This window comes from Parambassis ranga, chromosome 20 (assembly GCF_900634625.1).
Source record: "Parambassis ranga chromosome 20, fParRan2.1, whole genome shotgun sequence".
Lineage (NCBI taxonomy): Eukaryota > Metazoa > Chordata > Actinopteri > Ambassidae > Parambassis > Parambassis ranga.
The window spans coordinates 5,675,388-5,692,230 of NC_041040.1; the positions used below are offsets into that span (position 1 = coordinate 5,675,388).

Below are 16,843 nucleotides of genomic sequence, written 5' to 3' on the forward strand. Positions count from 1 at the left end.
GCGACATCACAGCTACAGTACAATTTAGTGGCATAAGGAAATCAACTTAAAGGTATATTCCATCTGACTTCATGAACTCAACTTCCTAATAATTAATACATCTATAGAGAATATATGTATTTATCTTTACTGATGAATGAAATAATGAATCCTACTCAGCAGTACCGTATTTTCCGGACTATAGGTCGCACCGGAGTATAAGTCGCACCAGCGGGCCAGCGTCAATCACTACGTTTTTAGCGTAACGTTGCCTTTTGAATTCCTCTTAACTTAAGTGGTACGGCTGCAGGGCACTGAGAGTGAGACACACGCATTTCGACAAGTTGTCACGGGGAGAGATGATTCGCTTCACCGCACAGAAATTCCTACAAACATCCTGTAAATGAGTCAAAGGCAGACGACTGTGCGCTCATATAGCTGTCTGGAATTAGCGGCCTATCGACCAATCAGAAAATAGAATTCCTTGTTGCCAGGTGAGGTCTGAGGCTCAGCTGCAAGCACACGTTCCATGAACGTGCACCTATGCTCGGAATGCAAAGTGTGGACAAGCTGGAGGTGGAAGAGGACCGTCAGGAGAGGGTTATATCTGTGATGGTACGTCAGGACACAAGGCTAACTAATTGTATATTTTAATATAAACGGAAAAAAGTGTGACTTAGTCTGGAAAATACGGTATATAGAATATATGTATTTATATTTACTGATGAATGAAATAATGAATCCTACTCAGCAGTAGTTATTTTTCCTGTTACCGCCCACTGGCTACTGTCAATCAAAGTGACTTCAAGTTAAAGAGCACAACTTTTGCCTCTTCCATCTGGCACATTTTAGCTCTGAACATAAACTTTGGACTTTCCAGAGGTGTTGTTGGAAAAACATTTGCCCTCACCATCTACATCATTCCTGTTTTTGGTTTTAGTTTTGGCCTGTAACCAACTAAATCATGTTTTTTTTCCGTCTGTGACAAAAAAAGGCTGTCCTCACCTGGTTGGACCCTCCCACCCTGCACTAACAGCAGCAAACATTTCTCCTCTAACCATCCTGTCATGAATTCCATATTTACAGTTTAATCCTCTATTTGCCTCTGAAGATCAGATGGGTTTCAGCCTATCGAGGAAATAATCACTAAGTCTGCGCCGTCACAAAGCGAGCCTGAGAAATCAGAGAATCCCACATACGCTCCCGGTCTTTGTTTCAAAATGTTGTAAGCCGCAGGCTGTGAATTAAAGCGGGACAATGTAACGCAGTCCGTAATACAATTATGCATGCGAGGACTGCATGTAGAAATTGTGAAAAGGGTTTTTGTGACAGGATTTCATGAGAGCGTAAAAAAAAAAAAATGACTTTAATTAAGCAGTGGTGCATAATAGGAGTCTTTGAGCTTTCTACTGTGTGAAATTGTATGCCAATTAGATAATCATCTGTGAAAACACTGGACATGAAAGACAATTCCATGATAACAGCCTGATTATATACAAATGCAGCATCACAGTAATTACGCATGTCATTCATTTTATGCAAAGTCTGTGTGATTATTATATTATCGTCGCACAAAAATTCTGCTCCTCGCCGACACTGTGTCCCAACGCCAGTGTAAGAATGGCCATTAAACCTGCTTTCTGCTCACTGTGTTATTGTTAGTATGTCTCTCCCAGGCTTACACATAAATAAATGGAAACTGCTAGCCAGCAACTAATTTACACAAGTTCCATCCTGACAGCTGGCCAGCTAATACTGCATAGCCGCCTTGTTTTGTTTACACATTGGTTTGATTTTGATCACTGGTCTGCTCAGCTCTCCAGCTGTCTCGCCCACATGTGTCTGCCATTTTTTTTGTGCACGCTGAGACCCACCGTCACCCTGCGAGCTTCCAGCACACTTCCAAGATGAATCCAAGCGCCTGCCCCGCCTGTCTGGAATTTTAACCTATAGGTAACACACGTGCGTTTCCACTGTGCCGTGCATGTGCAGGTGTGTGTGTGTGTGTGTGTGTTATCAGATAGCAGTATTGGGGGGGGAGCAGCTGTTCTCCCTCCCCCTCCCACGCCCCCGATTTAACATATGGCTAACCTTTTGGAGATTGCGCTGCTGTTTACTTTCCTGTGCTGCACTGATAACATCCCAAATCATTACCCAAAACCTGTGTCACACTAAGCTGTTAGAAATAGACCAAAATCAGAGGAAACAAAAAAAAAGAAAAAAAAAAAGAGAGAGAGACGGAATCCATTTTTCATGCATCTGGTAGAAAGGCAGGTACATTCAGTCTTGGTCAGTGACGGCAAAATAAAGCTATCCTACAAAGCATTAATATGAATACCATTATAATTCATATTATTAAACGTATCTGCTGATTTGTATCATTTTTTTAGGTGTGTAATTGGCTGTTAATGCTGCATAGTGTTAGCAAAAAGAAACTCTGACCTATATACACCATGTTACTCTTAAAAAGCAGCCATAATAACAAGTGGAACATATTGTATTCAGGATTAACCTTCAGAACTGCATCACACCTGACAATCTGACTTAGAGCTATTAGATATCAGAATCACATTATTTATCCGAGGGGAAATTATTTTTTGTTACAGACAATAGAAATTAAAGATAAATTGAAGTATGAAATTGAAATATATATATAATAAATATCTAAATACCTAGATTAATAATCCCAGAGGGAAATTTTTTTTAAGGTTGTTCCAAAAATTGCACCATTTTCTGGACAGGAGCCCAGGTGATGCATATGTGTTGTTATGGTGTTAGCAGGGCTCCTCTCACTAGGCGTTCATTGAGCAGCTCTCTCACCCCATGACAAAGGAAAAGTTCAATCCCTGAGTTGTATCTAAAGAAGAACATATTTACTACTGTATAAAAACCTTTACATAGTAAAGAGCATGACACGAATGTACCAGTATGAATGTACAGTGTCTGAGTGACTGTCACAGTTCAGAGTTCAGTAGTTTGATTGAGACAGTCAGGAATGACTTCCTGTGTCTCTCAGTAGTGCATCGTGGGAGTCGGAGTCTGTTGCTGAAAGAGCTCCTGTAGCTGGTCAGCACATATAATGATGCAGTGTGATACAGAGCTACATGTTGATGTAGAGCTGAGTCAACAGTTTGTCCTCATCACCGGTTCTCCATCCTGTAGGCAGACTCATCCCCGTCTGAGATGAGTCCAATGAGGGTGGTGTCGTCAGATTAAGTTTGCTGACGACACCACCCTCATTGGACTCATCTCAGACGGGGATGAGTCTGCCTACAGGATGGAGGTGGACCGTCTGGTGTCCTGGTGTGCTGACAACAACCTGGAGCTGAATGCCCAGAAGACAGTGGAGATGACAGTAGACTTTCGGAAAGTGCCAGCTCCATCACCCCCCCTCACCCTGACAGACACCCCCATCTCCACAGTGGACTCTTTCCGCTTCCTGGGTACCACCATCACCCAGGACCTCAAGTGGGAGCTCACCATCAGCTCCCTCATCAAAAAGGCCCAGCAGAGGATGTACTTCCTGCGGCAGCTGAGGAAACTCAAGGTGCCAGCCAGGATGATGGTTCAGTTCTACACGGCCATCATTGAGTCCATCCTCACCTCCTCCATCACAGTGTGGTACGCTGGGGCCACTGCCAGGGACAGGCACAGACTGCAGCGTGTTGTGCGCTCTGCTGAGAAGGTGATCGGCTGCAGCCTGCCATCTATCGAGGACCTGTACGTCTCCAGGACTCTGAGGCGTGCAGGTCGGATCACAGCTGACCCTTCTCACCCTGGACACGGACTCTTTGAGCCACTCCCCTCAGGCAGGAGGTTACGGTCCATTCGGACCAGAACCTCACGCCACAAGAACAGCTTCTTCCCCTCTGCTGTTGGACTGTTAAACTGTAATTAATGCACTGCTCTGCACTGTCTTCAGAAGGTCACTTTAGTCACTGCACAATGACAACTATTTCCACTGTTTACTCCATCTTGCACTACTTGCACACGAGTACCACCTCACCGATCCATGTGGTACCTGTTACATTATTACATTATTACACTGTTCCATTTGATCATATAAGGGTCTATGTTTACCATTTCATCTGCACAGTATTTTATGTTCTGTTCATTGTATGTCTGTTATGCCATGTCTGTCATGTAAATTTAGCCTTACTTTAGTTTATTTACTTAATTTTATCTTAGTTTTTATCTTATTGCATGTTAATTGTTATATGTTCTTTGTATGCACCAATCACTAAGGCAAATTCCTAGTAATGTGAACCCCCTTCACTTACATGGCAATAAACATGATTCTGATTCTGATTCTGATTCTGATTCTTCACAGGCTTTTAATAACTCCTGCAGAAATAAACCTCTCTGTTCCACAGTGTATGATGCATATGAATAAGGATTCTTTAACACTCCTAATATGACTGATGTATGAAGTATCAGTATAGAAACCGTTTACAGTTTTTACTGTGTGATCTTGTTAACGTGAATCGTGATGTAGTGCTTGTTTGCTGTGGCGAGGCGTCTCTGGAGTTACACATTCGGCTGACACCGAAGGGACTGTTGCCTCTCTGCATCCTAACAACATTAAACGAATGGTCCACTTAGAATTAATGACTTCCTCACTGTGGACAAATTTGATTGTGTTAGACTAACGACCAATCCTCTGTGAGAACCGGGCCAACGTTTAAGCAGCGCCGCGATTGGTTCTGCCTCGTGTTTGAGACCTTTATTGACAGTGCTGTGCGCGCACACGCGGTGAATCGCTCACGTGGACGCACGCACGCGCACGCCCACGTGCGCACACCTTGAAATCGACACCTTCCCACTGTTTCACAGTCGAGCAGGGGCAGCGAATCGCACGGCTCCCCAGACAATATTATCTCATATGCACAGACAAATTACCTCTTTGTTTTAAGGACATGAGTATTTCTCAAAAAGAAAGAAAAAAAAAACACACACACTCACACATTATGAAAATCCCTCCATAAATAGGAAAAAGAAAGCACTCAAAGGGAAGCTAAAGTGGCACTTATGGATACTGTTAGCGTTTTGCTCAGGCGAAAGAAAGTCTCCTATTAAATAGGTCTCTCTCTCTCTCTCTCATTCTCACCGGCTCACTGCAGAACAGATCAAATGAAGGTTACGCTGTCCTCTCTCATGGCCTACATCCTGATGCCAAAGCTAATTGCATAATTTGTTTCAGAATTAACAGCTAATAGCAGCCACTTCTATGCTTGAGCCCATCACCTCTCCCCATATACACACTTCTTTTTTTCCATTATGTCGGTATTTGCTTTAGACAATGAAGCGAAGGAGGAAGAAAAAAAAAAGAAAGCCTGGTGTAAATTACAGGTTTTTTTTCTTCAATAGTGTTGATATCATTCTGATTCACATAAAACCAGCCCACCTTCACGCACGTGCAGCTGGCTGAAGACGCAAGAGAAACAGAGAGACAGTCAGACAGATGAGCTTCTCTGGAGGTGGCCACTATAAGTCAATGCCCCCCCACGCACCAGGCAATAACCTTCTCTCCTCGCCGTGTAATAAACCAGCCTGAATTTTCAAAACCAAACAAACAGTAAGGGGGAGCAAAGGGGGGAGGGAAAGAAAGAGAGAGAGAGAGAGAGAGAGAGAGAGAGACAGAGACAGGTGCTGCAAAACAAAGAGACTCTGGATTCAATCAATACAGTGATCCAGCTGTCAATCACAGGCTATATTAACCTGCGCTCGGGTGGGGGTATGTGGATGTTTTATCTGTGTAGCTGCCCCTGGACACACACACAGACAGCAGCAGCCGCTGTCCCTCTTACAGCATGGAAATGAGGCTGGCAGGAAGTGAGACAAGACGTGTCGCTCGGCTGTGGTCAAGTTCTGATAACAGCAGAAACAAATATTTCACCACCAAGTTCAATCAATAAATATGTGGCCTTTTCTGCACACACACACACACACACACACAGAAAACAAAACACAATCACGTCACTGAAAGGCTACAATACAACCTCGTCCCATTTTTCAAATTAAAGGTCACTTTAACCTGAAAACTTGCGGCGCTGTGGCAGGTAGTGAATTCGTTTACACACCTCTTTCTGTCATGGGAAAAAATTTGATTGCTAAGTCAAAAGGGTTACTGTGGTGAAAATGTTAGTATTTTCTACTAATCATGTGACTTGACCCGGGTAGCCAGTGATCTGTATCTGGCGCTCTACCCCCCGCCCCCCCCGCCCCCACGTTCTCTGTGTAGTACAGCTTGCAAATCGAGCCCCAGGCGCAAAATTCTTAATTAAGGTCCTTCCCAATGCGCAACCTTCACACGACGTTGCAGAAACAAAAGGCCGAGAAATAATAGAGAAGAAATTTTTTTTCTTCTTTTTACCATTTAGGAAATAACAGCCACTCATTCTAAACTCCTCACACCTTTTGCCTGCATTTGGAATGTGATTGTAACCTGGGGTTGGCTTTTCTATTATGGTGGGAAATAATGTTACAACACACAGAACCAGTTTTTAAATTGAAATTTGACAGGCCTACCAAGGAGGCAAAGGGGGGGTGGGACTCCATATTGCATATTCACTCTGGTTTGCCTTCCTTTGCTTTTCATGTGAAAATGACTATTGTTGCCCTTTTCCTGCATTGGAAAGCAGTCAATCTTTATTTTTTTCTCTCCTTTACCCAGTTCAGCTCTTGTCATTAATATTATAGCAGTCAATATATACAGTATGCACAGTATGAAAAGTTGTGATGGGGTTCTGTGTTTATATCTCATATGCAGAGGATGAGAATATTCGAACTGTAAGCAGGAGAGAGGCTGTAAAAGAATTCTAAAATAAGACAAGAACTGATATTAGAGAGGAGGAAATACATTTTCACATGGAAGACCACTCCTTTAATCAGTGTGTAGCTGTGCAGTGTTTTACTTGATGTCAACTTAGAAAAATCTTTAGAAAATACACTTTCTATTATTCAACTGTGATAATATATTTAGTGACAACTGCCATGTCATTTCCCACTGATGCTACAGATGATACCCAATCATCTAAATGTATCCTGTTGACAGCTCTGTCTCCCTTTTGAATACTGAACTAATGTTAGCTAAAATATATAATCAATGAAAGCTTCAACTAAACTAACTGGCACAGTGACTGCAGCTTATTTTATCAGCATTACTCGGTGCCCATCTACAACATTAGACCATGTCATTAGGTGATTGTGTGCTAATTATTGTCACAATAAAACTTTAGAAATCATATTTGAATGAGCATTAGCTGACATAAATGTAATCATATAGTATTTCAAAAATGCAGAGAAGCCTGTTAACAGAACTAAATCTGCCATTGTCATTTTTTACATGTTATGAGATGAACATTTACAAACATTAATGAAGGAATAGGTCACAGCTTGATGGTGTTTTAGTACCAAAACCTACTTGAGTCAGTTCAGAAAATGATCTTAGTTTCATAAACTGCAGTTCATTGAATGGCCACTTGAGGCTGTCCCTGTTAGTGATTGTTTATCCTTCATATTAAAACACTTAAATAACTAAATTAAATGAACATGTTTACAGCTCTTGCACTGCCCTGTATAGCTCTCTTCAGTCTATGTACTTTTTAAAATTGTATGTAAACATGTGGTTATATTTGCCAGGTGACAGCTGGGTTGATTCAGACCAACCCGGATGGTTGGACCACGTTGGGGAAACACACAATCTTGGAGACAGAGTCTGTGTGGAAGGTGCAGCGGCATTGTTGCTGTTCCGACCAAACACTCTAGGAGGAGTACTTGTAGTTTTTAGCTAGCATGGCAGACGTGGGGTTTATGACCTGTACTGCTGCCAGCCACCAGGATGCAGGCGCTGTTTCTTCCATGTACATTTACAGTCAGGGGTCTCAGATTGCTAGCTGACTGCTTAGGTGGCTGATCGCCATACGCTCACTGTGTTCTTTTTCCTTTTTTTAGATAAACTGGGAGTTCGGTGGACCCTTCCACAGTGCTAGTCAAACTTTCGCCACAGTGGCACTGATCTACAGTATGTTACTCAGGAATCATCCAGTTGTAACCTGTCAATATAGTGTGTGTGCACAGGCCAGCGTCTGTTATTGGATGTGTGAGTGTGCGTCGTAATTTTTTGACTTTCAGCGTTGCCCCCTGTAAGCCCCCCACAGCCGGAGCAATATCAGCAGCACCAGAGACAGCATGTGACCCAGCTTTACTCATCTCAGCTAAACCCATCTCTGACACAAACACAGAAGAACACACACATGCACACACACACAGGCACATGGACACACTAAACACACACTGAAAGGACAAAGCTAATAAGAGTCCTACCTGCTTCACCGAGTCAGCAACAGTAAAGAGAGCGAGACAGAGGAGAGAAACAAAAGAAGTTGATATGAGTGGCGCTTTATGAGACAGTGTTGTGGTAGATTAAAATGCGAGTAGATAATGCAGGAAATTACTGTCAATGTACACACTGCATGCAAGCCTTTTAAACATACCTGATTAATCACTATTTATTTAGCATGTTTTAATTAGTTTGAACAAATGAAACCCCACTTCAGGTGAATATAGACCTTATCTGGAACAGTGTTATTGTGACGGTGTACAAGAGCACATGATGACAAACCTTGGTCTTTAGGCTTTGGAACGTTTTTGTGGCTTCAGTGAAGGACACACTGAAGGTAATTAGTTTTATCTTGCCCCATCAGATGAAGTAAATCATTTAAAATAATGTCCAGTTAAAGCCAATCTGTCTTATTTTGCATTAGCATGTTTGCTGACATGTAAAGCTAAAGCCAGTAGGCAATCAATGTAGCATGGAAACACGTAGCACACTGAAAGGCCCACAGTGCGTTGACACGTCATTATGAATAGAACGTTCTTTGATGGGTCTATAAAGGAAAGCAAAGTGAAAAATCCTTGCTGTTAGCATCTGGCCTGCTGCAGAATGAGAGCACTTCTTTGTGTTTTCATTCACTATATGTATACATATAGTGAATGACATATACATATAGTGAATTTGCACTTCTTTGTGTTTTCATTCACTATATGTATACATATAGTGAATGAAAACACAAAGAAGTGCTCTCACCCATATGAATGAGAGCATCCACTGATATACATATCAGTGGATGCTCTCATTCATAAAGGTCATAGTCATTTCCAAGAGTTTAAATCGAGGCAACTGGACTCAAGGATTGTTTTTTGAAGACGTTTCTCCACTCCCCCAAGTGGCTTCTTCAGTTCTGCTAATATTCTGGTTGGGAATCTGAGTTTCATGTGTTCAGGACCTCGATGGGTGAATCTTGCAGGAACTCACGTGACTAAGATCCATCTAGTTGGCTAATGGTCCAGAAACTGTGTCTGGGCCATGTGTAGGACTAGTTGACAAAGAAGAAGAAGAAGAAGAAGAAGAAGCCACTTGGGGGAGTGATGAAACATCTTCAAAAAACAATCCTTGAGTCCAGTTGCCTCGATTTAAACTCTTGGAAACGTTCACTATATGGATACATACACAAACAGAAATGTAAAAACATTTGTGGTTTTTTTACATAGAGCTGTGACTTTACTAGAATTAGCTTATAGCATATAAGCCGCCAATACACTCCTGGTTATCTGAAAATCTCTTATGGAAGATGTTGTCTAACATACCCAACAGTAGGCCAAGCAAGGCAAGTGGAGCGTTTCACTGATAAAAAGTACACATAGCCAAACAAGCTGTTTGCAGTAGCCTCACTTCTCATGTGATTCTCACTCAGACAGCAAATGAGTACTTAGCCAGCTATTGCTTTTAATTAATTATTAAGATGTCAAATAATAGTGCCACACTGTTGTATATTTACTTGGCTCATAACAACAACTCCTCCTCAGATATTTGACTCTGTACGCTGTTTATTTATCCTCTAAAGTACTTGATAATCTTTCATTAATAATGGCTTGATGTGATTTATGTGCACCTCCTCATCAAGATAAAAAGGTTCCAGTGTTATTTTTTTTCCACAGGATAGCATACTTCCCTCTCCTCAGCCATTATGGTAAACAACACATTGTTTCAAAATCAGCTACATACACGTTTCCAAAACAAATATTCATACCCCGAAAAGCAAGCACTGGGAAGGGGGGAGGGGGGAGAAAAGGCGTTAGGAAAACGCAGCCCATGCTGATTGGCTTTTTAGAGCGAGCAAAACTGGGAGATTTCAATCAAGATTTCTGACAGTCTATTAGGATTGGCATAGGTTATCATTACCTTGTGTGTCGGCATCCTAATGCATGTTTTCCTTATCGACGTTTAGCACATTGATAACGCCACAGAACAGCAAAATGTCATTCTCTGGCTAACGGTAGGCCTATATGTCTCCGGCAAACAATGTGGCTGTCTTTGAAATAATGAGGTTTATCTTGTGGAGACATACTGGCCAAAGATAGAGGTAATTTCAGTATTTTGCCTGCTGTAAACATTAGTGTACCTGTCAAATGTAAATACTAGATGTTAGAGTAAGAGTCCAGGTAAGCTTTTCTTTCTGAATTGCTTCTTTGTTGCCATTAACATGTCGCACAGCAACATCTGTGTCTGTCTGTCTGTCACTTGTCTGTCTGTGCTGGTTTCTGAGGAAAAACAACACGTGTAAACCCTGAGTCTTTCAGTAAGACATTTTAAAATCTTGCTTTTCCTGCATTTGATGCCCTTACTAAGCACATAGGTATAATAGTTGTTGTTGCTATGTCTGAGCAGAATGGTGTCTGAGTGCTAATGTCAGCATGCTAAAAAAAAAAAAAGGGTCACCATGACAATGTTAGCATGCTGGCGTTCAGGGTATATAAAGTTGACGATTCGAAGTGCCTTAACTCAATGTGTCAGAACTCAACAGAAACGTCCTGATCATGTTTTATTTTCTCAAACAGTTTCTCTGATTACGTGTGTCGTCATCGCTCTCGACATTTACTTTCTAGCTCTCTCGTCCACTGGTGCTCCTGAGCTAAGGATGAGGGGGCATTCACTTTACTGGAGCTGTATCCTACCTCACGAGTGTTCATCTATCTAAAGTCTGGAATCCATTCCTTGCTACAAACCTTAGCTTACCAATTGTAACAATGTACCTATAACTGGGCCAGGCGTTATGCGATGACTTGCTGCTTGCCTCATTTGAAAATACTTCAGACATCTTGTTTTGTGTAGCAAAACCTACCCCACTGCACAGTGTTTGGGATGTCTTTTGCTGATACTAGCCTGGTTGTCATTCTGGCACCATTGGCTCCACCAATTCTTTGTATAGAATAGAAAAAGCATTTTGATGGCTGGCCAGGCTAATCTGTTGCATCCTTAAAAAACAAATTATATAACTGTGGTTGACAGGAAAATCATCATTACTCATAAATCAAAGTACTGGATATTAGAACCTCGACAGAAACAGAACTCTGACTTGGACATGAATCCATCACATTTTGTTCCAATCATATGGTGGATGCCATCAGGTTGCTCCTAAATACACCTTACATGACATTGTGTGTGTGTGTGTGAATGAGAAGCATCATGGAACCACTATGACTAGAAAAGCACTGTGTAAAGTGCAGACCATTTACCACCATTACAGTGCACTGGCTCTAGTGCCACTTGAAGCAGACAGTCTGTCAGATAACCACAAATTACCAGCAACAATATTTCCACAAACCCAACCTAACCTGAACTTTTTTATTATCCAAAGATGACATGTCTGCCAAGGCTTCCAGCCTCTGGGGAAAGAGAGCTACTTAGCATTCAACCTCACCGAGTACAGTATTCATGGAATGAGAGAAAACAGACGAACAGATGAAAGACACCAGACTCTAAGATGATATAAGGATACATACCTACAGATATGCAAATAGAGATGAGAAGGAAGAGAGGAGGAGAATGACAGAGCGACAGAGGGGACGGAAAAAGCAGGAGAATGTATGAACATGTCACAAGACTAAGCAGATTTCCACTGACACAGAAGGAAAACATTAAAAAGAGCAGATCGTGTGTTTTCACGCGGATCATCCAGCTCTGTGAATAACATCTGTAGTAACATTTCAGACATCTACTAAGTGAACAAGCTGCGATACTGGCAGCCAAGAATATGTTTTTACCCTCTTTACACATGTCAGCATCCCAATACACCCTCATACTGTATCTATTGTAATCCTGCCAGGTACTATAAACTCATACAAGCAATCAGCAGCTATACACAACTAAAACAGACTTTAGGGTGGGGCAGTGGTTAGTGCAGGTTCCTGCTTTGAACCTGCCCACTGGTCGGGCTTTTGTTTGTGGGGTTTTAGCAGCCTATCCAGGGTGTAATGCCCCTCTCGTCTATTGACAGCTGGGATAGGCTCCATGGTTAGCAGGAAAGAGCCTTTACAAACTGAAAAGAGTTCGTCAGAAATCATCATAACCTTTGCAAAGTCATAAACATAATAATAAAAAACAGATATTTTTGGTGTGTTAACCTTCAGTAACCCACTTCTGCGTCTGCCCTTGACATTAAGCGGTCAAAAAGAGTAACAGGGTAACAGCATTTCATGCTATTGTCCTCATTCTGATGACACAGTTGCCAGCTTATTTCTCTGGTGAATCTGGAGCTCCTGGAGTCAGTACTGAGCATCACATACAGAGACCATTACGACACAGATGTTGCAGTGTTGTAGTGCATAACTCTCTCATGATTTGATTGGCAGGCCAAGCCAGACAGCGACACGGTGCTATAATTACCGATGGCGAGCCCGTGTGCGCAAAACAAACACGAGTCGACACAGAAAATCCACGTCGAGCCGAGCTGCACCATTCATCTCAACAGAGGCAACATCCTCAGAGTTGTGCTAACATCATTCAATCATGGAGGTAATTGATGTATTTTTTTTTTTTTTTTTTGCAGCTACAAGCAAGCTCGGGGGAAGGAGCTTGTGTCAGTGTGCTTTTTTCCCTCCTCGCTGTTGGTTTTTCTTTTCACCACCTGCCACATGTTGCTCCGACAGACAATCGACTGCACAGATGAGGAGGAAGAAAGCGACTGGAGAAAAGTAAGAGAAGATGCACTGAAAAGAACCAGAGAAACACCAACACAGAGAAACAAAGAGACAGTGGGACGATTGAAGGCTGCAAAAAAAAAAAAAAAAAAAAAAATGGGAGTCAAAGTTGAGTTGGACTGCAGGAGTAAGTAATATACATCCAAACAGAGCAAAACACAGGAGGGTGAATGTGTGACAGAGTCATGCTGGCAGCCTTCCATCCACCACAGTGCGACTGTCACTAACACACATGTCAAGCAATTAAGCTCCAGCTGTGGTGGAAAAGCCATAAATCATCAGCAGACATATAAAACACTCCTCTGCCTCATTATGCAATAATGATATGGAGTCTGCATAATGGTCACTCGCTGAAAAACATGTCAGAACATACGTGAGCAGATTAGAAATGTTTTGAGATGTTACTACTTAGTGTCTACAAATACTTTATTTGCTCATCCCAGTATGTTCATTAAAGGAATAGTTCAACATTTTGGCCTGTGTGCTGATTAGCTGCATGTGTGCAGCTTAAGCTAGGAGGTCATTAGCATAGCTTGTGCAAATTAACATGGAGGATAATTCACATAAACGTATTAAACGTTAATCACATAATGATTACTAGCTGCTTTGCTATGTGATGATACAGTATCTGTGTTGTGATTATGCAACGTAACTGGCTCTGGCTATTCTCCCAGACACACTCAAAAGGGTTTCAATCATCATATTTGACTATATTTCCCACATTATTCATACACAGAAGGCTGATTTAAAGAAAGATTTTGAGTAGCTATGGGTGAAATGCGTCCATCTTGCTTGGCTGTGGCACTCCCCCTTGATACAGCAAGTGGACCGGACACCAGCTGCCTCTGTTTGTAGTTCAAGTATTTATCAACCGATTAGTCACCCAACACAAGATCTGAGAAAATATGTTTGCGGAGACCCCCCCATTATCCCTTGTTGCACAACCCCACTGTATCGGAGCCCTGGCTCAATGATATGCTGTGACTGGCGATGAGAGCTGACCCATTTGTATGTTACTGAGCACACCACAGTAGGAGGAAGGGCCATTCTTCTGCCATCTGCTCCACACAGAGCCACAGTTGCCCACTGGCCCCCTATTCATTTAAACTGGCTAGAGGTACGACTGCAGGGCCAGTCAAGAAACAAGGAGGGGCATTCAGGTCCTGCCAACTTCCAACTCGGTTACACAAGCTCACTTGTATGAATTAAGAGAGCCAAAAAAAGTAGGTAGATGACCACGAAGAAAGTGAAGGAATAATGAGCTGTTCAGAATGCAGAGTAATTAGCAATGCATCTGTTTGTCATTTTGCTGAACTTTATGCTATCTTAAAAAAAAAACTAAAACCCAACTGACTAATTAGAAATAGGTTACACGGTTAAATGTAAATGTGTCATTATTTTGTGATGCCACTGCATTCACTAGTGAGGACAAGCATTTTAGTGGTGGGGGCCTAATTAAATCTGTCTGCACACAGCCAATGAACCTTGATGTGTTGATGCCATCTCATTAAATAACAGTAATGAATAGATAGATGGATAGATAGATAGATGACTGTTTGGATGGATGGATGGAGATATAAAGAGTTTGAAGACATGCAAGCGGTCAATGTCGCTGTCAAAACAACCCTGAGATGAGCACGAATTGAAAACACACAGACACAGTCTAGCAAACAGCTGGCTACTGACAGGAGTGTCAACCTTTCCTGGTGCTGTATCTCTTTATTGGACACTTCATGCGTGACCGTCGTGATGCTGCTAAGTTTGGAGCGCCCACAGACAAACAACAGGAGAAGAGAAAGTTGTTTATGTCAGTGAGTCAGAGGCAGACAAGAGTGAGACAGCCACTTCTGTCTCCGACAAAGACATGGCTGCCAGGATGGTGAAGACACACACACACACACACACACACACAACTAACGGGCATACTCTCGCTCATTAGTCCGACTTGTGTGTCACGATTTAGCACACTGCTAGTCTCTAGAGGGGAGTAAAAGCAAAGTAACACCGTTTAAGTTTGTGCATACTGTTGAGCCTATTATGAATTTATTTAGAACTATGACAGCATAAAGTGTGGCTGCCAGTGCCTGCCAGCGCTCATACAATGTTGGCACAGGTAGGCTTTCACAGAATATTTTCAGACTTCCCTTTTTTGTACACAATCTGTCTTTAAGGCTAAATATGTATCTAAGAGTAGGCGCGTGGCAGTCATTCAGATGTGACTCAAGAAGTAACAACTAATTGGCCGACCATGACTAAAAACAATTTTTTTTAATATCTCTTCTTGGAGCACTACCTCGTTCTAAATCTGTAGAGTTGAGTCTCACCCAAAGATGAGCGGGCCATCCCACAGTTCTCGCTCTCCCCCACCATTGTTAGCGTTCTTCCTGGCAGGCTTCTTCCTTTCTAATATGCTTTTTTATAGCTTCTCGCCTGGAGCTACACAACACATATGCGTGTCTTTGTTGTGTCCAGCTTTTTATCAGTGCTTATGTATGTGCATTAACCTGTCAGATACACTCTTCTCACTCATCCCTCTGTAGCTGTGGGTACATGTGCAAAATAGTGTGCGCTGGTACCTCCCTAATATGCTTTCATTGGCTCTCCCAGGTAATCCTGCTGCTGAGACATTAGCCCGGCACCACTAAAGCTGCAGAGGGATTCTCACCATCGTTGCCACTGATATGCAACCGGTAATACACAGAGGAGCATGTTGTTTAATGCCCTCCCTACCATTAACTAACTCTCTCTGGGTGTGTGCTTGTGTGTAAAAGCACGCATATGTGTGTCTGATTGTGTTTGTGTGAAAGAGAGAAGCATTTCCTCCGAGGGCCCTCTGGAAGACAACAAACACTTCAAAGGATCCCTCCACGATACTGAGCATGATATCTGCCCGAAGACACGAGGTTTAAGCACTGATCCGCCACTGTTTTCTTTACGATTAGCCAGGCGGCAGAGCAAAATGTCATTTAGACTAACACTGTTCTGGTGGATTTGCAGCACTGTTTGTCTTCTTAAATCTACAACAGAGGACTTGGCAAATGAACCCTGAGCCCTATGAATAAAACAACAGGGGAGGAGAGAGGTGGCGAGAGAAAAGCCTCGCTCGGTTTGAGCGTTTGAGGAACAGTGTGGTACAGGCAGCAACGTGACTGAAGCCGACAGCGGCAGCCGGCAGTCACCTGCAAGGGAGGAAAAAGCCCCCGTCTGGTTTTTCCTCAGAAGGGCTTTTAGCGTTCCATCAGTGAGGGAGTGTTTTGTCAGGTGTATTAACACGAAAGACCTGTGTGGCTTTTACCCCACTGCAGCGGTGTCGGCAAGGACAAGTTGTTGCCATGTTGCATTCTGTTCTACCATGACCGCTTTTAACTGCTGTGACCCAGAACACATACTTGATCATTAGAGTTATTCATCACGGCTCCTGACACTTCATAACCCAGACTATTTGCAAAGAGCTGTTTTCACAGCGCAGCCAGGCTCCTGGAGGACAACCTGAGACAGCAGCTCTCCAGCTGGAACTTAACACATTCATCAGCTCAATTGGTTAAGCTCCTATTGATATGATTTTTACACAGTAATCTAAGAGACAAATGCATTCTTGCAGTGTAGCCCATGCAGTGTATTGATATTGACGATAAATAGCTGCTCCCTGGGAAAGCATTCAGGTCAAACTTTATGTGGTGAATACAAGTGGGACATCTGTACGCCTCTGATTTTTCACCACTTGCAGGTGGCAGATCCACCAGTGTTATTTTTGGCTGCAAGTAATGAACAGTTTCAGTAATTTATCTAACAAGTATCGCTATTTCTGTTTTTGATAAATTAC

At 42.5% G+C, this 16,843-nt stretch overlaps 1 protein-coding gene and 1 non-coding gene across 2 annotated transcripts in view; both read right to left on the minus strand.

The window, feature by feature from the left end:
- adarb2 (adenosine deaminase RNA specific B2 (inactive)) overlaps positions 1-16,843 on the minus strand; it is a 138,409-nt gene that overhangs the window by 70,077 nt on the left and 51,489 nt on the right. The gene's annotated exons all lie outside the window — the stretch shown is intronic.
- Positions 2,690-2,817, minus strand: LOC114453648 (U4atac minor spliceosomal RNA). The gene has a single exon (XR_003672464.1). It is a non-coding gene; the product is annotated as a U4atac minor spliceosomal RNA (small nuclear RNA).